Source organism: Camellia sinensis, chromosome 3 (genome assembly GCF_055761805.1).
Source record: "Camellia sinensis isolate YWXY chromosome 3, ASM5576180v1, whole genome shotgun sequence".
NCBI classification, from domain to species: Eukaryota; Viridiplantae; Streptophyta; class Magnoliopsida; order Ericales; family Theaceae; genus Camellia; species Camellia sinensis.
Window position 1 is genome coordinate 219,535,400 of NC_138963.1, and position 21,584 is coordinate 219,556,983.

Consider the following 21,584-nt stretch of genomic DNA (forward strand, 5'->3'; position numbering starts at 1 on the left):
GGGTTAAGAATGAATGTCCTTTCAGTGATTAAAACAGTCATTTGCATCAGTATATCAGTTATTCAATCAGTGGCTCATGTTTCATGCCATATCAGTTAATTAGAAATCATAACAGTCATACGTGGTACATCCAATAGCAGAACAGTAGAATAGGTCTTAATAGACTGAACAGTCAGTTGATGGCCATCAGAACAGTAAACAGTAGTAGTTCCAAACATTGGAACAAACAGAGATCTCTGTGACAGTAGTAGTAACAGTACAGTAGCAGTACAGTAGCAGTAACAGTAAGTTGCTATGGATGCCACCAGTACAGTTCATAAAACAGGACAAACATTCATTCAGTAAACAATGTCACTTCAGAAAGCAGTGCAGTCGATCATTCAAAAAATAATTATAATTGACATATCTTTACAACATTGTTACTCACAGATTACTGGGCTATAGGCAGGCTAATCAGCGTCCTCGGGTGCCAACCCTACACAGTTGCAGAACGAACACACACTAAGTTACACACTTGGGATTAATAACTTAGCCTCTGTCTTGACTTGGTGTGGTTCTATAACATTATCCTCATTAAGATGCCCTAAACATGGCCTAGGAATGCCTAGGATGGAATGAGGATGCAAAGATGTCCTTTAAAACACTTTTCAAAATTTGTTGAAAACAGGGGTCTCGCTCGAGCGTGGCTTTCTCCGCTCGAGCGAGCTTACCAAAACAGAGAGGTCGCTCGAGCGGTCTGTAAAAATGCAAAAAGTACTGCTTGCTGAAATTCTCCGCCTGATGCTCGCTCGAGCGTGAGACACAGTTCCTCGCTCAAGCACAGGTCTCGTCGCTCGAGCGTGCATCTGCACACGCAAAAACCTGAGAGCTTTCAATCTATGCTCGAGCTAGCATTCCGTCGCTTGAGCGAGAAGCTGAGAACAAGGGTGGTCACTCGAGCGTGGAAGCCAAAATCTGGGTTTTCCAGATTTGCTTCCAAAGCTCAAACCAAGAATCAAACATGCCAAAACTCATCCATTTGGGCCAATTTTCTGGAAAACACTAAGAAACGCATAATACAACATGTTTTGAAGATCATTTTATAAAATCAAAACCCAAAAGTATATCAATTGAACACAATTCCAATGAAACTTTCATGAACAATGCAGGAACATAACATGCATGAGTTCTCATGAACTCTAATGCTTCAAAACATGATCAAATGCAAGATTGAACTCTAAAACATGGTGAATTCTTGGACCACAACTAAAATATGAACATGCATGTAAGAATTTCATGAAAAATAACTTCAAATCTCCATAAAATGGACATGCATGTATGAATGGACTCTCAAATCAACACTTTAAGCTAATTCTTGACTCTAATCATCAATTTTCCCATGAACCATGCAAGTAACAACTCAAATTCATAATTAAGGGGATGAATTTCTTACCTTATGTCTTGAATTCCAAATGTAGAAGCCTAATTTCTCAAGTCTCCTTCAATCTCTTCTAAATTTCAAGCCAAACTCTTGATGAATCAATTTTCTTCCAACTCCCTCTCTCTCTCTCTCTCACGGTTTGGTCTAGAAGATGGCTGAAGAGTGGTGTGTCAAACATGTATAAAGTGTGAAAAGGATTGGTCTTGAATTAATCCACTCAATGGCAATTATGTAATAACTCAACTAATGTAATTTAACATTATTTATTCTAATTTAATCATTCCAAATTAAATTTTAATCAAACCTACCATAAAATCATATAAATCCTAATTAGTATGTAACACTAGTCAATTTCTAAATCGATCGCCGATAAGGCTTTCAATTCACAGTTCGAAATCAAAACATGAACAGATCATTCAATGACAAACAGATAGAAATGCAGTTAAAGCAACACACTCATGCAATCAATTCAGGATTTCATCTTATTCAATTACTTATCATGCTTAATCACAATTTAACGCTAATTAGAGGTGAGGGTTGTCACAGTCTTCCTCCCTTAAAAAAAGTTTGGTCCTCCAAACTCGAATTACCTTCATTTTGGAAGAACACTGGATCCAGAGGGAACAATTCAGGATATCTTTTCATCATAACGTCTTCCCTTTCCCAAGTGGCATAAACGCCACCATGGTTTTGCCAATCCACATTCACTAATGGGATTTCCTTATTTCTCAATTTCTTGATTCGTCAGTTTACAATCTAAATAGGCCGTTCTTCATAGGTGTAATCATCACTTAACACCACACGGGTAGGCTCAATAACATGGAAAGGATCCTGAAGATAATCCCTTAACATTGAAATATGGAAGACATTATGCATATGCTCCATTTCAGGAGGAAGCGCCACTTAATATGCCACTGGATTAATCTTTTCAATGATTTCATACGGCCCAACATATCTCGGTGCTAGCTTACCTTAGCCCCAAAACGAATCTGTCCTTTCATTGGTATCACTTTAACAAAAACATGATCACCCACTTCATATTCCCTATCTCGCCTGCGAACATCCGCATAACTTTTCTGTCGGCTCTGTGCGGTTTTCAACCTTTGTTGAATCAGTTTCATCTTTTTTGTGGTCTCATGTACAATCTCGGGCCCAAGCAAAGGCCCATCTCCAATTTCTGCCCAACAAATAGGAGACCGACATTTTCTTCCATATAAAGCCTCGAAATGCGCCATACCAATGCTCGAGTGGAAACTATTGTTGTAGGTGCATTCAGCTAAAGGTAAATGACTTTCCCAATTTCCTTGGAAATCAAGAACACACATAGGCAGTAAGTCTTCCAAAGTCTGGATGGTTCTTTCTGATTGGCCATCTGTCTGAGGATGGTATGCACTACTCAATCTCAATTCGGTACCCAATGCCGTTTGCAGACTTTGCCAGAATCTCGATGTACACTTCGAGTCCCTATCAGAAACAACAGACACAGGCACTCCATGCAATCTGACAATCTCATCAATATAAATTGTAGCCAATTTGTCCGCATTATAAATTATTTTGACAGGTAAGAAGTGAGCAGATTTAGTCAATCGATCAACAATAACCCAAATTGAATCCATACCTTTACTAGAGTGAGGCAATCCGACAATGAAATCCATAGTAATATGTTCTCATTTCCACTCCGGTATTGGTAAGGGCTGAAGTAAGCCTGCGGGTCGTTGATGTTCAGCTTTGACTTGTTGGCAATTTAGGCATTTTGACACAAACTCGGCAATTTCTTTCTTCATTCCCAATCACCAGAAATTAAGTTTCAAGTCTTGATGCATTTTTGTATTTCCTGGATAGATGGAAAGTTTTGAATTGTGGCCTTCCTGCAAAATCCGCCTCTTCAGTTCAGAATCATTTGGTACACACAACCTTCCCTAGAATTTCTATACATTGTTTTCGAATTTAAAGTCCGACCTTGATTTGGATTCCCGTTCACCAATGACCTTCTTCAAAAAGTCATCTAGGTGTTGTTTCTCTTTAATCTCCTCAATAAGTGCTGGTTGAGCAGAAATAGCAGCCAATGTTCTACCTTGTTCTCGTAGAACAATCTCAACTTCAAATTTCTCAAGATCACACAGTAGTTCTTTCTGTCCGGTAAGTAAACAGACCAAATTTTCAATTGATTTCCGACTCAATGCATCAACAATGGTGTTAGCTTTCCCTAGATGGTACAAAATTTGCAAGTCATAGTCTTTTATCAGTTCTAACCATCTCCGCTGTCTCATCTTCAACTTTTTCTGTGTAAAGAAATATTTCAGACTCTTGTGATCTGTGTACACCTCACATGTTGCCCCATATAAGTAGTGGGGCCAAATTTTCAATGCAAATACCACTGCGACAAGTTCTAAATCATGAGTAGGGTAGGTCTTTCATGCGGTCTCAGTTGTCGGGAAGCATACGCAACAACTTTACCATTCTGCATTAATACACATCCCAAACCCTTATAAAATGCATCACTAAAAATAGTAAATCCATCCATACCTGAGGGTAGGGTAAGAATCGATGCAGTCACAAGTCGAGTCTTTAATTCTTGGAATGCTGATTCTCTCTGATCGGTCCAGTCAAATGATATCCCCTTTTGAGTCAATGGTAGAGCAATTTTGGAAAAATCTTTCACAAACCTCATGTAGTACCCGGCTAAGCCCAAGAAACTCCGAACTTCAGTAACATTAGTCGGTCTAGGCCAATTCACCACTGCTTCGATCTTCTGTGGGTCAGCTGAAATGCCATCCTTACTAATCACATGCCCCATAAGCATAACACTATCAAGCCAAAATTCACACTTTGTTAGTTTTGCATACAGTTTCTGTTCTCTTAAGGTCTGTAAAGCAATTCTCGAACGGCGTTCATGTTCTTCCTTACTCTTGGAATAAATCAAAATGTCATCTATAAAAACAACCACAAATTCATCGATGAATGGTTTGAAAATTCTGTTCATAAGGTCCATAAATGCGGCAGGCGCATTAGTAACTCTGAAAGGCATAACAAGAAATTCATAATGTTCGTACCTCGTTCGGAAGGCAATCTTTTCAATGTCCTTATTTTGACTTTCAACTGGTGATATCCAGATCTAAGGTCAATTTTGGAGAAAACCTGAGCACCTTGCAATTGGTCAAATAAATCATCAATACGAGGCAATGGGTACTTGTTTTTCACTGTCACCTTGTTCAATTCGCGATAGTCAATGCAGTGTCTTAGTGAGCCGTCTTTCTTTTTCACAAATAAAACTGGTGCGCCCCACGGTGAAGTACTGGGCCTGATGAACTTCTTATCCAACAATTCTTGCAGCTGAATTTTCAATTCTTTCAATTCAGTAGGTGCCATTATGTACGGAGCTTTAGAAATTGGCTGTGTACCCGGTAACACTTCAATAGTGAACTTAATCTCCCTATCAATCAAATCCCCTGGCAAGTCATCTGGAAAAACATCTGGGAATTCTTTGACTATAGGAACATTGTCCACATTAGCTTTAGTATCAGCAGGTACAGTTAATATGCAACATAAATACCCTTTACACTCCTTTTTAATTAATTTGAATGCTTTCATGGACGAAATCAGATATGGGGAAGGTACTACACCAACTCTGTTAAATACAAATTCAGGCAATCCAGGTGGACGGAAAACAACTTGTTTCGTTACACAGTCTATAGAAGCATAATATTTTGTTAACCAATCCATTCCCAAAATTACATCGAAATGATCAATATTCAAAGGCAGTAAATTAACATACAAAAGTACATCCCCAATAATAATCTCACATACAGGATACATATAAGCACAAGTCATGGATCCCCTAGCAGGTGACGATACAGCTAACAAATAGTCCATGGGTTCCAGTGGTCTATTTAATTTTTGTGAAAAAACATGCGAGACAAACGAATGTGTAAACCCCGAATCAATCAGAATATAGGCATTTTGAGCACAAATTGAGAGCATACTTGACACAACTGTCTCGGTGTTTTGCACATCTCCCGGTACGAGTTTAAACACCCGGCCTTACCTTAAAGGCTCCTTTAGCGTAACTTTGGGATTGGGTTTTGGTGTAACAGTTGATGCTGCGGCACTAGCTGCAGCCTTATTATTGCCTTAAGACGTGGAAGGGAAATCTTTGACCATGTGACCCACCTTACCACACCTGTAACATGCCCCGGAAATTTTGTAGCAAACCCCCTTATGTCTTTTGCCACATTCGGAGCAGGGTGGTATAGAACTATTTCCCTGACTAGAGCTGCTTGTTGACCCTGTGTTTTGCTTCTTATTCAATGAGTTATTTCGGCACTTTTTCAAATTGAAGCCTCGCCTCTTACCCCGCCATTCGGTCACCGGTGTCTTAGTCTGTTGCAATGCAGTGACATTTGCCTCAACCATAATTGCTCGGTCAAGGACATCTACATATTTAAGTAGCTTCAAAACATTGATTCGATCAAGTATCTCTACATTAAGCTCACCTTTAAACTTCCTGGCCTTTTTATAATTAGTATCAACCATGTGTGGTGCATATCGGGCGAGTTCAGTGAACTTAGATTCATACTCTGCTACTGACATGGTGCCTTGCTTCAACTATTCAAATTCAGTTACCTTGCGGTCTCAGACGCACTGGGGAAAGTATTCTCAAAAAAGGCTTCTTTAAACAGAGCCCAAGTCATAGCATTGTTTGTATCACGAATGAGCATCCACCACCGTCTAGCCTCTTTTTGTAAGGCAAAGGTAGCCGGTAATACTTTGTGTGCCTTCGAACAAGGAAACACTTCGAACAACTTTTCGGTTTCTAAGACCCATGCTTCGGCCTTTAGTGGCTGAAGACCTCCTTGGAACGTTGGTGGCTTTATTTTGTTGAACTTCTGTGTCAAAGCAATTACATCATCGTTGATATTCAGTTCTGACTGTACTGGAGGAGGTGGGGGGCTGTTGGTTCTGTTGTTGCCTTAGGGCCTCGGTCAACAGTTCAACCATTCTTTCCAACCTTGCCATTCTTGCTTCAGATGATTTAGATTCATCGGCATTTCTTGCATTCTCCATTTCACTAGATGCAATACGGTAATAATAAACATAAAAATTTGCTTACTTAAGCACATTAGCACATTAGCACATATATTCATATCATGGCCACACACACTTTCTCATGCACATGCAATGCCCTAATCACTTTTTTAGGACATCCTATAGCTCATTTGGACACGTGTGTGCGGTATAACTTGTGCTCTGATACCACTCTATTACGACCCAAACCCGCCCCTAAGGGTTTAGCATCGCAACCTGCCAGTAATCCATAATTACCAAAGGCCTGCTTAACAGTAATGACAGTAATATAGAGTAAGGGGCTGGCAGAAGCCAAATAGTAAATAAAAGATGTCCAATGAGCTATGAAAACTAAATGGAAAAAGACTTTTATAGACTAGTCCACATCATAACCATAAACATATATACATATCGGAAACACATAACATACAGGTTAGGGATCCAATCCCTTCACCATAACTGTACAGTCAAAAGTCTTAAGTATTCATTACAAAACAAAGACAAAATGGTGAATCTGGAACACCCCAAAACAGCCTTGGCTTGAACAGACTCGGAACCTCGAAGTGAGGCACGATGGTTGGCTTGACAAAACATGAGCTTAACTTGACGCTTCTAGCTTCGGTCCGGTGCCTGGCCACCTACATACATATATAAACTGTGAGCTAAAGCCCAATGAATAACAACTATGTAAAAGGGTTAAGAATGAATGTCCTTTCAGTGATTAAAACAGTCATTTGTATCAGTATATCAGTTATTCAATCAGTGGCTCATGTTTCATGCCATATCAGTCAATTAGAAATCATAACAGTCATACGTGGTACATCCAATAGCAGAACAGTACAGTAGGTCTTAATAGACCGAACAGTCAATTGATAGCCATCAGAACAGTAAACAGTAGTAGTTCCAAACATTGGAACTGACAGAGATCTCTGTGACAGTAGCAGTAACAGTAACAGTAAGTTGCTATAGATGCCACGAGTACAGTTCATAAAACAGGACAAACATTCATTCAGTAAACAATGTCACTTCAGAAAGCAGTGCCGTCGATCATTCAGAAAATAATTATAATTGAACATATCTTTACAACATTGTTACTCACAGATTATTGGGCTATAGGCAAGCTAATCAGCGTTTTCGGGTGCCAACCCTACACAGTTGCAGAACGAACACACACTAAGTTACACACTTGGGATTAATAACTTAGCCCCTATCTTGACTTGGAGTGGTTCTATAACATTATCCTCATTAAGATGCCTTAAACATGGCCTAGGAATGCCTAAGATGGAATGAGAATGCAAAGATGTCCTTTAAAACACTTTTCAAAATTTGCTGAAAATAGGAGTCTCGCTCGAGCGTAGCTGTAGACGCGCCCGTGGGCCTCATGTTACAGTTCGGACTCGATTTGTGTCACGGTTCTAAGTCTGAACCAAAGAGTCCAAATCTGGCAAATCGTTTTGAGAAACAGATTTTTGAAAAAGTAGTGCCAAACATGGACTGCTTTGCCAGATACAGAGTCGCCACCTAAATATTTTAAAATGGGGAAATTTAGGAAACCCTGACTCGGTGCCGAAGGCCACATGTCCGTCATCACCGGAGTTGTCTTGGCTCGGGAGCATGGGTACGATCGGGGAAGGTCAGCTATGAGCACCCCCTCTCGCCCGGTCCGAAGACCGGCCTCTACTAACCGTGATATCCAGTTTTGAAAACGTTATGTGTTCTTATTCCAATTACTAGCCTAGCATTACTATGTTATGCGCACGGCAAACAAGTATAGACCGAATCGCCCAAATTGGAAATAAAACATTTTATGTTCGTTTTGAAAATGGTTTGCTACTCGTAAGTAGGCTAAAATGCAGGTTTTGCCACCTTCAAGTGGGCTTTTGGAAAAGATGGTTTTGCCACTATCTAGTGGGCTTAAAAAATCGCAGTTTTAACGCATTATCCCAATTTAAGCAATTTGACCTCCACCCACAGGCATTCAAGCAGTTTATCTCATGTAAGCACTTAGCCGCATGGCAAGCATACTGTCATGGCAACACTCACACGCATGCTGGATGCTAAAGCAAAAATACTTACATCGTACTCCGTGCCAAAACAGTAAACTAGTTAGCAAACATGCATGTCCTAGTTCATGTTAAAAGTGGCTAATGCATCACATGCAAAATGCGATCTAGGCAGGCTCGGCTAGCCCTAAACATGGTATGTGAAAATGCACAATTATCACATATTCGGTTTAGAATTTGAAATACAAATGCGGTTAGCGTGATGTACCGAGCCTAATGTATGCAATACAAATGCATGGATGCACGCATGCATAGCATAAGGTATGCTAATTTCAAAAAATGCCCTAATCTACCATCATAAGCGGGTAAATAAAAGGGAAGAAAGAAATGGGGATTGGAAGACATACACACCACCCACACACACACACTTATTACAGATTTGCCCTCACTCGAAGGGCCCAAATAAATATTACAGTCCCAAAATAATAAACAAATAAAATTATTACAAGATTTCTAATTTAACTTAAAAGAAAAGATGGCAAATGAAAGAAGAGGGCAGCCGCAGCCTCTGCCTCGGGATGCGCGAATGATGCATGCTCGAATCCGTCTCGCCCGGAAAACCCGTACTATACTCCTGCCGCCTCTGTTTGTACTGCCTTGTCTTTCTGAAAATTGCCAAAGTACTGGAGCAAGTTCCTTGCATCCTGCAAAGCACCACCGGCCGGACAGAATTCCCACCGGCACTTCACAATTCCCATCGGCATTTGTTGGGTTCCTCGGCACTCCAGATATTGCCGGTCGGCACTAAATTCTTCCGGTCGGCAGAAACTTCCTGCAGAAGACAATTTGACAGCAAACAGAGAACAGACAGTGCATGGCATGGGGTTCTCAGGTACATGTGGGCATGGTTGTGCTTCTTATCATGTTTTGAACTCAAAGAAGCACGACCCTCGATCTTTGAGCCATCAATGGAGCATGATGACCCAAGGGATCAAATTCGCCACTCAATGTAAGGATGCATGCAACAAACAAAATGAGATCCGAAGCCTTTTCATGTCGAAGTCAAAGGCCCCGGTGACCGAGAATCAAGGTACATTGCATCACTTGGAGTATGAATGTCCCTTGACCCTCATATTTGGCTTGACACCCCAAGCCAAATGATGCAATGCATGTTATGCTCACAAGGCTCAAAATACAACATGATGCTAAACATGCAAGATATGCCAAATGTTATGCAACAAAAACATGGCAAGTATGTAATGTCAACATGCAAGATGCAATTGGGATACAAACATGAACCAATTTGCCATAAAGTTAGCATTAGAATAGCACATTAATGGGACAATCATGCAATCAGTCATGAAATAAGCATGCAAAGGGGGCCTCGAAGTGATAAAGGTGCAAACCTTTATTCACCTTAAAACAGCACCAAAAGTGCTCAAAATGATGGACAAACAACTCATGTTAACAAGCAAACTTATGATCCCAAGGTCAAGGCACAAAAGGGGACAACTTTACTTCCAACAACAAGACCAAGCTATGGCATGATTAAGACAAGCAAGGACAGATTTTTTTTATGCAAAATGGGACCCCAAAACCTCCTAGTATGGCAGCTAAAGATGACTCCCAAAAGGCATATGCACTAAGGCTCATTCCTAAGCATAAGAGGGTACACCCTCAAGGCATAAAAGAGGCCATGCATGCACACATACAAACATGATCCTTGGGCTAAAATGTGATCCTAGATGATGTCAAATCATGAGGATGATTACAACCATGCATGCTAGAGGTCAACATGTTCAAAGCTTTTAAGCCAAAATGCAAAGCAACCCTAACAAACATGTCAAGCATGACCAAACGGATAGCCAACAGACTTTAAGCATGGAAAAACGACACTAAAAGCTTCATGGAACTAAGCCAACACACACAAGAATCATGGCCTAATCATGAGATGCGCTTCTAAGCAAAATGGGGCAATACAAAGCAAGTATTACAAGCATACAAGGAGGTACAAATCCAACCAAAAATAGAGATCCCACATGACCTAAAAACACCCAAAAAGTTCTGAAATGAAGCAAGAACCAAGCAAGCATGCATGTCACCCTCTTGGGCCACAACTCAAGGAAACAAAATCATAAAGGGAGAGGGGTGTCCCTCCCCCATGCAAGACTTCAAACCAACTTTTTTGACACTAAAAATACACTGATTTTCAATGATCAAAGGACCAAAACACTGAAGTGAACAAAACCTTATCAAAGAGGCACCAAAATGGACCAAACAAGGCCTAGAAGGGTGAGTTTGCACTCAAACCACAAAATGACCTTAATGAAAGTGCTAGAGCAGAAAAATACAAGCCTTTTTTATGTTATACACAAGGGCTAAAACAGCAAGCAAGATAGGTAAAAAACTATTGCAAGTTTGGGGAATACAAATCAAGATGCTCACCCTTGAAGAACCTTTGAAGAACAAATGGTCTAGCCTCCTTCTTTTGATCAAAACCAGTCCAAAAACTCAAGAAACAACCCCCCAAGTCCCTCAATCTCGGAGTAAGGTGTGATGGTGTGTGTAATGGTGCAAAAGTAAGGTAAAAAACACCTTTTGAGCTAAGAAACACACACAAAGGAGGAGAGAGAGGGAGGTATAGAGATAATATGTATCTATATCTCCAAGGTCTGGTTTTTGGTTGCAAGAGTCTAACCTAGATCAAAGAGGAAGGCCCCCATCTTATAAGACTCCCTCTTGCAAAGCTTATACAACAAGCTTGCTTAGAGGGAGATCCCTCCATACACGTGTATGGAGGGGGGAAGAGTTGGTGCCAGCTATCACAGCTGGCACAAAATATCTCCATAAAGTGGATGAACAGTGGTCGGCTGCCCAAAAATGCCATTTCGGCAAAAAACAGTGCCGACCGGCAACAAACTATGCCGACCGGCAATAAAATGTGCCGACCGGCAAACAAAAGTGCCGATAGCAGCAAAAAACCAGCCGGTGGCCTCTAGCCACTACCGGTGGGGTGTGGGGATGGTCCACAAGCCCTACCCTGCCTCTCAAAGGCAAGATGCAAGTGTTTGGTGCAAAACCAGACACTAAACGGTTGAGTTCGGAGATCCTGAGGTAGGGCACGCGAACCGAGACCTTCGGGAACTCCAAACGAACACAAACAAGGATAATCACCGAGTATTCAAACGGTGACGTCCAAATCTTGAGGACGGTCAAAAATGGGGTGTCTACAGTGGCCTTCTCCGCTCGAGCGAGCTTACCAAAGCAGAGAGGTCGCTCGAGCGTAGACTCCCTCGCTCGAGCGGTCTGTAAAAATGCAAAAAGTACTACTTGCTGAATTTCTCCGCCCAATGCTCGCTCGATGCTCGCTCGAACGTGAGACACAGTTCCTCACTCGAACGTAGGTCTCGTCGCTCGAGCGTGCGTCTGCACACGCAAAAATCTGAAAGCTTGCAATCTATGCTCGAGCCAGCATTCCGTCACTCGAGCGAGAGGTTGAGAACAAGGGTGGTCGCTCGAGCGTGGAATCCTTCGCTCGAGTGTGGAAGCCAAAATCTGGGTTTTCCAGATTTGCTTCCAAAGCTCAAACCAAGAATCAAACATGCCAGAACTCATCCTTTTGGGCCAATTTTCTGGAAAACACTAAGAAAAGTATAATACAACATGTTTTGAAGATCATTTTATAAAATCAAAACCCAAAAGTATGTCAATTGAACACAATTCCAATGAAACTTTCATGAACAATGTAAGAACATAACATGCATGAGTTCTCATGAACTCTAATGCTTCAAAACATGATCAAATGCAAGATTGAACTCTAAAACATGGTGAATTCTTGGACCACAACTAAAATATGAACATGCATGTAAGAATTTCATGAAAAATAACTTCAAATCTCCATAACATGGACATGCATGTATGAATGGACTCTCAAATCAACACTTTAAGCTAATTCTTGACTCTAATCATCAATTTTCCCATGAACCATGCAAGTAACAACTTAAATTCATAATTAAGGGGATGAATTTCCGACCTTATGTCTTGAATTCCAAATGTAGAAGCCTAATTTCTCAAGTCTCCTTCAATCTCTTCTAAATTTCAAGCCAAACTCTTGATGAATCAATTTTCTTCCAACTCCCTCTCTCTCTCTCTCTCACGGTTTGGTCTAGAAGATGGCTGAAGAGTGGTGTGTTAAACATGTATAAAGTGTGAAAAGGATTGGTGTTGAATTAATCCACTCAATGGCAATTATGTAATAACTCAACTAATGTAATTTAATATTATTTATTCTAATTTAATCATTCCAAATTGAATTTTAATCAAACCTACCATAAAATCATATAAATCCTAATTAGCATGTAACACTAGTCAATTTCTGAATTGGTCGCCGATAAGGCTTTTAATTCACAGTTCGAAATCAAAACATGAACAGATCATTCAATGACAAACAGATAGAAATGCAGTTAAAGCAACACACTCATGCAATCAATTCAGGATTTTATCTTAATCAATTACTTATCATGCTTAATCACAATTTAACGCTAATCAGATGTGAGAGTTGTCACAGTAGGTCAAGACAAGAACATCGCCCAACTGCTACCAGGAGCCCATCAATGTGAGTAATAATATTGGAAAGATTGTTCATTTATATTTATTTTAATGTGTAAATGTTGCGATGTTCTGGAATTATGTTTTATGCGAATGATTGAGTTACAAAACCTATGATATAGAATATGGATATGAAATGTGAATTATTTATAATATGATATGATTGGGCCCGAGGCCGTTTTGATATTCGATTGGGTTGGATGTCGTTTTGATATATGTGGGCCCAAGGCCGTTTAGTTATATGGTGGGCCTAAGGCCATTTTGTAAATATGATTATAAATAACGCTGTGAATGATGTAAATGTGGAAGAGTATTGTGTTATGCTTCTTTGAATCTAGATTATTTACTTGACTCACTTCACTTTATTATGACTCATTGAGCTTCGCTCACTCCGTATTTTATCTGTATGTAGGTGATCAATCCAGAGACCGTCCTTAGGTCAGCCTCAGGAGTTCTTTTGTGAACCTGCTAAGTCAAGCCACCCAAGATACGCCTCTATGTTGAGGCTTTAACCTTGTATTGTTAGAATTTTGTATTTACTTAAGTTTTATGTATATATGTGTGAGATATATATATATATATATATGTATATTAGCGTGTTTACATTATTTTAATTATTCCAATTATCATGCATGCACAAGCTCAATAGACATTGTCATTAATTTTGCTTCCGCTTTAGGCCCCGATATTATTTAAATATTTTGAAATTTTGTCTTTGAGGCCTAAGTACGGGCCGGTCATGGCTTAAATTTTTAGGGGTAGGTTCGGGTCGTGACACCACAATCACCCAAATAGTCACCACTTCACTGCTAGTCATTATAACCACCTCACCATCGTCTCCTTCTCACCACTGCCTCACTACCACTCACCAAAACCCCTCTTTAACCACACACGGGATGTCTTACAAAACAAAACCCACCATAAAGCCCTCATCAAAGACTCAAGCGACCAAGGGTGCTAGAGCCATGACGATGATATTCATTGAGGACTCTACAAAATGAATTGTTTAAATCATCGAAATGAGATCCGTGATGGGTCCCACAAACCTCTCAAATTCTCTAGATGGAAACATGATAAAAGCTCAACCCTTATTTTAATTACAAAATATTGTAAAACTCAACTTTCTCTTTTACCCATAAAGAACTCTCTCTCTCTCTCTCTCTCTCTCTCTCTCTCTCTCTCTCTTTTTATCTCATTATACGAAAGTTTCTCTGTTTTTCCATTACAAAGCCCGTCTCTACTCACTCATTTATCTATTTGTCTCTCTATCCCCATAAAACCACCACCTCTTCATTCTCCCTCACCGCCTATTTTGATCTCCCTCCCAAAAAACCCCTTTCCTCTTCAATCTCCTTTTTGAAAAATTATTATGGCAATTCCATGGTGATGAAGTGATGGCAATGGCGTTGAACAGCTAATCGTCTCTCTTTATCTTTAAGGTTTGCCATGTTTGATTGTTAATTATTTGTTTGAATCAATTTTTTTTGAGTTGTTTGAATGCTGCAATCTAAGTTTGTTTTTTTTTTTTCTGAATAACAGTATGAAGGGTAGATTTAGTTGCATCAATCGAGCGCAGCTGATTTCGAATATTAGGTTGGTCAGCATTTGATGATCAGTTTTCTAAACCAATGAATTCAGTTTGGCTAGTGGATTGAGGGTAGAACTAGCTTGATCCGACCCGTGAACACCCCTAACTGATAACCATTACAAGGGGGGAGAGAGAAAACTGTTATAACAAGGCAATGACAAACATAATTTGATCCTAATACTTGATAAATAATAATAATAATCCAAACAAATCTTGAAAAACAAGGAAAACCTAATAATCCTATTAAACATTACAATATTAAAACCATTAAAAACATCCGGGCATTAAAAACATGACAAATACCAACAAGCTCCTTGGGCACTGTTTATATAGTAATTCGTGTAAAAGTGTTTAAAAATGGTGAGAAAGTTTTAATATATACATATATTGAAATTAATGTGACGTGTAGTGTTCTTCAAAAAAAAAAAAAAAAAAAAACATAAACCTCATCAAGACCAAATCTTCTAACTGCGACTTCGAATGTAGATTCAGGCACTAAAACCCATATGAACAAAGAAACAAATATCCAAACAGATAAAGGCCCGAATCAAAATATATTTTTTTCTACAGATTTGTTTCTGTAATTAATATTATTGCATTATTTGTGTGTTTAATAAGTTTTGATCTAGTGAAAATCTCACCTACGGTTTTATAGAGTAGCAGTGAGAGAGAGAGGACTTACGGGGCAATCTGGAAGGTTTTCGGGTCTTACGGGTTTTGGTACTGCCGCCTCTGCCTTTGCCTCCGCCGCCTCCGGTGTTCGTTGTGGTTGTCGTTGTCTTCCTTTCCTCTGTTGCTTCCGTCATCAAATCCTACAGAGTGAAATAGGTTGATCGGTGAAGTGAAACGAGGAGGTCGCGACATATGTCTCTCTAGAGAAGTCAACGGCTGGGATCTCCCTTCACTAAACGGCATTTGTGATGAAGGGAAAAAAATTTGGTAATTTATGATAAACATAATAAAATAATGATTTTATTGATCCACTATTCTATTTTTTAGATGTCCAAAATAATAGTCCCATTTGTACAATCAAACTAAAAAACATTTAATTTTTTATAATTATTCTTTTTAAGTAATTATAAATATATTAAAAAATTTAAAATTAGAAGCATTAGTGAAAAAATATTTTAAAATTTAAATTTAAGTGTAATAATTGCATGCCTCCTCACAAAGTTGAAATACTCAAAAAGAGACTAACAAATTAGGACAGAAAAAGTAATATATTATTAAATAATTTATGATAAACACAATAAAATAATGGTAATATATTAATAAATAAAACTAATACATATACTAGTAAATTATGTACCAGAAATAAATCTAACAAATTATGATAATATATTAATAAAGGCAAATGTTAACAAATGCCTTGTTAATATTGATAAAGTAAGAAAAAGTATTTTGAAAAAATGTAAAAGAATAAAGTGTTTTTAAATTCATAAAAAATATATTGAATTTAGTAATTAATGCCTCGGAATTGATATATCTTTTGGCTTTTTTCTTATGACCTACTGACACTTGTTAGCAAGACCAATTAATAAGTAACAACACTAATAAATATTAATTACACAAATTGTTTGATAAACAAGAAGATTTATATATGTATACACTAGTATTCAAATGGTGCTATGCATGGCTAAATGTATAAGATAATGATATAAATAATGATATATATTAGTAAAAAAATATTATAGTGTGCATCTACTTAGGGGTACATATCATATGCATTTTATCATAAATTTGCATAATTTTATCATAAAATTTTGTAACATCAACCACAAGACACGTAACATCGCTATAAATTAGTATAACAAAAAATGTCGTAACGAAATCACAAAATTTGGACATTTTGTTACACTAATTTGTAGTAAGATTATGCACTTTGTAATTGATGTTGCGAATTTTTGTAATAAAATTATGTCAGTTGCAGTAGGGTGCATAGGGTAAGCGGAAAGGGGCGTACATCATAAGGTTTCCCATGTTAATATTTTATGAATTTTTAAATTATAAAATTGTTTTTATTTTTAAATTTTGAGATATATGATAAGCAGATTTATTTATTAGCATTGTATTAATTTTTATATCATAAACTTTATAGCAAAATCTATTTTACCCTATCACCCAGCCAAGATGCAACTTGGGTTTGTAGTCTACTGCTCTCTCTCTCTTTATCGTGTAAGGTATACGTGGTATGGGTCGGTGCAGTTTAAAAGTAAAATAGAATTCGTATAACGGGTGACAGATTGATACAAGTGCTATTAAAAATTGTCATTTTTTTTTATCAAAAATCGACAATTCGGTTGGCAAACAATGGCGGTTTCGACTTGATGGTTCGGACGGATTGACGATTTATAAGAAAAATATAATTCTAATTACAAAACTAGAATCAAAAAGTAAAAAAAAATTATAAATTAACTAAAATAATCAAAATTAAAATAGATGTTCATTCAAATAATCTAATATTAAACATTGATAAACTAGTGAACTAAAAATCTAACAATCCAAACAAATTATACAATAACAATTTAACAAGGTACTAAATACTAAAAAAAATAACATCATCCAAAATACAAAATCTTTTATAAATTCATTTTAAGCAATATTATGCACCCAAAGAACAAGAATAGACAGCGATACAATATCTTTTACCAAGGTAATAAATATAAAAAAAAAAAAAACATCATCCAAAATACAAAATCTTTTATAAATTCATTTTCAGCAATATTATGCAACCAGGAAAAAAAAAAATCCAAAACTCAAATATAAATTATTTATTTATTTATTTATTTATATATTTTGTGTAAAAACGTTTTTACAAAACTTGCTTTTGCTTACTTAAGTTTAAATATAATTAAAAATGATTTGTTTTTTTTGACGTGTGTGATGCCCGAAGCCAAACCAAAAAACACAAAGACTCAAGAGCTAGAATAGCCTGCAGCACCAACCTCCAAACTCGCCGGAGCACTCTTGAGCAGTAGATGGACCCGACAAGATCCCAAAGTCTCCCTTGCTAAACTATCTGATATATAAATTATGTATATACACACAAAAAAAAAAAAAAAAAAATCAAATATTATAGGAGTAATTTCTAATAGGATGAATTTTTTTTTGTACAAAATAAAAAGAAAGTGCAGGATATGAGAAAAATGAGATATGTATTTTTTATGCTGAGGGCTATTTATGTATAAAATGAGATATATTTTTAAAATGTTATGACAAATCATATTTTTCACAGAAATAGGGGGCCATGGCCCCCCATAGTCTTTTCCTAGTTTCGTCCGTATTTCAGATCACAAACTTGTAGATTATATGCAGGGTTGGCCTTAAGATTTAGGAGGCTCAAGGCGAATTTTGGAAATGGAGTCCCTCTTACATTGAAAAAAGAAAAAGTTCATGAATAAAATGATAACTTACAAAAACTTTTTTATTTGTTTGTACCTACAAAAAAAAAAATTACTTGCGCATATAATTATTAACATTATAAGTAAAAATTTACTTTCATATATTAAGATAGGAAGCAATCATTACAAATACTCAAAAAATAAAAATTTGATTTTGTTGCTTTATAGTTTAGCAATATCCAGTTTAAAATTGAATCAACTATCACATAAACATTACTCTTGTCACATTTTTAGATACAAAATCACCAACAAAGCTTGTGTAACACCTGCATCCTTTAATCCATTGGAGTGTGTATTTAATTCCTTTATTTTCATTTTTGGGAGTGTTTGGGGTTGTTGAATGTTGGTTTTGAAGGAGTATAATCCGATTTAAACTCGTTGGGATTGTTCTTTCACGCTTGTTTATGTTGAAAAGTTGTCTGGGAGCATGGAAATCTTGTTCTGGGATCGACACTAATCTTGGTGGTGTCGACACTTGCCTTTTGTTGTTGGCCCTAAGGGTCGACACCAGTCTGGAAGGGTTGACCCTTATATGTTGCAAAATCTGAGTGTTGGTTGCTGGAATTTAGTGTCGACCCTTCCTATCTAAGGGTCAACACCTTGCCTGTTACACAGATTGCTTTTCTTCTTGAAAGGTCGACACCCCTGCCCGAAAGGTCAACACCTTCATGTAGTTTTCAACTTTTTGGGCTGGTTTGGGCCTTACTTTTTGGGGATTTTTGACTTGTTTTTTTCATTTGACTTCAGGGCTATTATTATGTTATTACCTTGCTACTATAAATAGACTCCAAACATATTTTCATTTCACTTTTTCTCCTCTTTCCTCTCTCTCAAACCGTGAGTTCTCTTCTCTCTCTCTAAAACTCAAACTTTTTCACTTAAATCTCTAGATCTACTCACCTAGAGTGATCTTTTAACCATGGTCCCTTGAGAAAGGTTGTAGATCTCGTCAAGGGCTTCCTTTTGATCTGAATAGTTCGTGGTTTAGTCGTCGGTGAATTTTGGATTGCCATCTCCTTGCTTCAAGAGGTAGGGGATTCTAGTTCTCTTTCAATACCCTCATTTATAGATAGATTTATAGTATTTTCTTTATATAAATACAAAAGTTTATATTTTTATGCATATTGTGATGAATCATGAGATTGGGGGTTAGGGTTTGAAGAGAGTTGGGTTTACTTGTTGGGTTATAATCTTGGGTCATGAGTTTGGGTGTAAAAGTAATAGAAGGGTTGGAATAAAATGTGTTTTTGTGAAAAGTTTTAATTTCTCTTAAAAATCCTAGTTTGGCTCATGACGATGGTTAATGGTTTTGCTTCAATTGATAGTAGAATCATTACATTGAGGTGTTAAATTACACATGTACAAGTTTAATTGAAATTTTAAAGAGTTTGAAAATTTATGTAAAAGTTGCGATTGAGACCCTTAATGTTGATATTTTAGATTATGTTATAATATGAAACCAAACTAGGGGAAAAGAAATCACTAATGGTAAGGATGATGTGAGAATTGTGATAAAATGATGAAGTGATTTAAGAATCTTATTGTGTTATGTTGAATTACATTGAGTTATGTTAAATTGTGTTAAGTCTAGGTTGGGTTAAGATGAATGTGAGTAATGATAGATAGGAGATTGTGAAATATGACGATGTTACATGAATGAGTTGTATCAACGAAATTAATGTTAGAGATTTAGTTTGTAGCCTCACATAGTAATTGATAATTAATGCATCGTAAAAATTGAATTTGAAGACTTGATAATAACATGGAAGAGTAAAGAAATAGTTTGAACCCAAGAATCGTGAACACTTTAAAGATGAATCTTTATGTCTCTATGAAAGTGTTTTGAACTAATGTGGTACGGGAATAATGGACGGCGTGTTGGCTTTGCCCATTGATCATAATGACAGATGACTTGATAAATTTATGGAATGTAATGTTGTTTCAGGGTCTGTTTCCCACCGTATTTTGAGCTGGCAAAGTGTGACGCTTAATATAGGTTCCGCCTTGCTTCCGGAGTAGCGCCCAGTAAAGCGTGTGGTATGTTGGGATATGTAAAGGTTCTGCGTTCCTTCCGGCTTGTGACTCGTACAGCGTGAGATTTCGCGTTCCTTCCGACTTGTGACCGGTAAAGTGTGTGACTCATAGGGATGACTTGTTAATGGATATGGTGTTTGATATGGCATTATTTGAAAGAATGGAAAATGAAATGGTACTTGAACTAGAGGTTGGTGATGATGGACTCACTGGATTGCTTGTGACTACAAGGGAAAATTATGCGTTTTGTTTTGTAAATAATTGAGAAATTGTATTAAAAAGGGTTTGTTATCCTTGTGTTATGTTTGAACTCTAATTGATAATGTAAATGTGGATGTGATGTAGTTGTGATATGTTAGATTATAATTGATAATGAAAATGTAGATGTGATGTAACTCTTATTGAATATAAAGGAGATTTGGATTTCTATATTAAGGAGTTACAGCAAATATGAATAGACTGGTGGGAATGGAGTGTGTGAGAGTTGTTTTGGGTATTAAGGGAACTTAAACTTGACGTTATAGTGTTATAATTAATGTAATTAGTAAAAAAGAAAAACGGAAATAAAAAGAAGGAATGTTAAGATGAAAATTAAACGAGGAATATTTTGGAATTGGTTAATAAATTTAAAATGATGTTATTTCTTAAATATGTTTGTTTTCAAAAAGGATTTATTGATATTAAGGGATAATTTTTATGACTGAAAGTTTTCGTTAAATGTTTAGATCACTTTTGAGAAAAAAGGTACTCTACGTATGATATTTTGAAAATTACAAAACATCACCTTACTATATGGTATCACACTGCATACATGACCATTTCTATCTATGTGCTGGTTATTGTTTTAGAACTATGAGATTCCTACTGGGTAATTGTGCTCACCCCTTGTTGTTTCATTTTCTTATAGGAAGAGAATTCGAATTGATTGGTTGGAGGGTTAAGAAGTTCATGTATCTCTTATATGTAATCTTATTGTACATTGATGTTTGTATTTATTTATTTGTAACTTTGTAACGAAAACTTGGCATGTACTATTATTATTGTTGTATTCATTATGAGAGAGAACAAGTGTTGTTATGTTTCTATTACTCAAGAGTAATAGACATTTGTTTTTAAAAAAAAAAAAATTTGACCTAAATTACAGGCTTTTGATAATGTTTCCGAGAAATTAAAAATTGGGGTGTAACAACTTGCATAATCGAATTTATTCACCATATCATTTTCAATGGATAACAAAGCTAGCTCATTCAATGGATTGTGTTTAGGACTGTGTTTACTTTCATATATTAGGACTGTGTTTTTGTTTTTTTTTTTTTTTTTTTTGGACCCCATGTTCAATTGGGCCTATAGTATTTGGGCTTTTTTTTTAATATCTAAAACACAAAATTATATTTGGGACCCCCTATTTTTAGCCCAAATTTGAGGGCTCAAGGCACAAGCCTCTCTTGCCTGCCCTCAGGGTCGAA

The 21,584-nt window shown here is 37.1% G+C and overlaps 1 pseudogene; it reads left to right on the plus strand.

Annotated features, from left to right (window-relative positions):
- Nucleotides 1-6,008: 6,008 nt before the first annotated feature.
- LOC114263953 (putative amidase At4g34880) overlaps nt 6,009-21,584 on the plus strand; it is a 35,672-nt pseudogene continuing 20,096 nt past the window's right edge.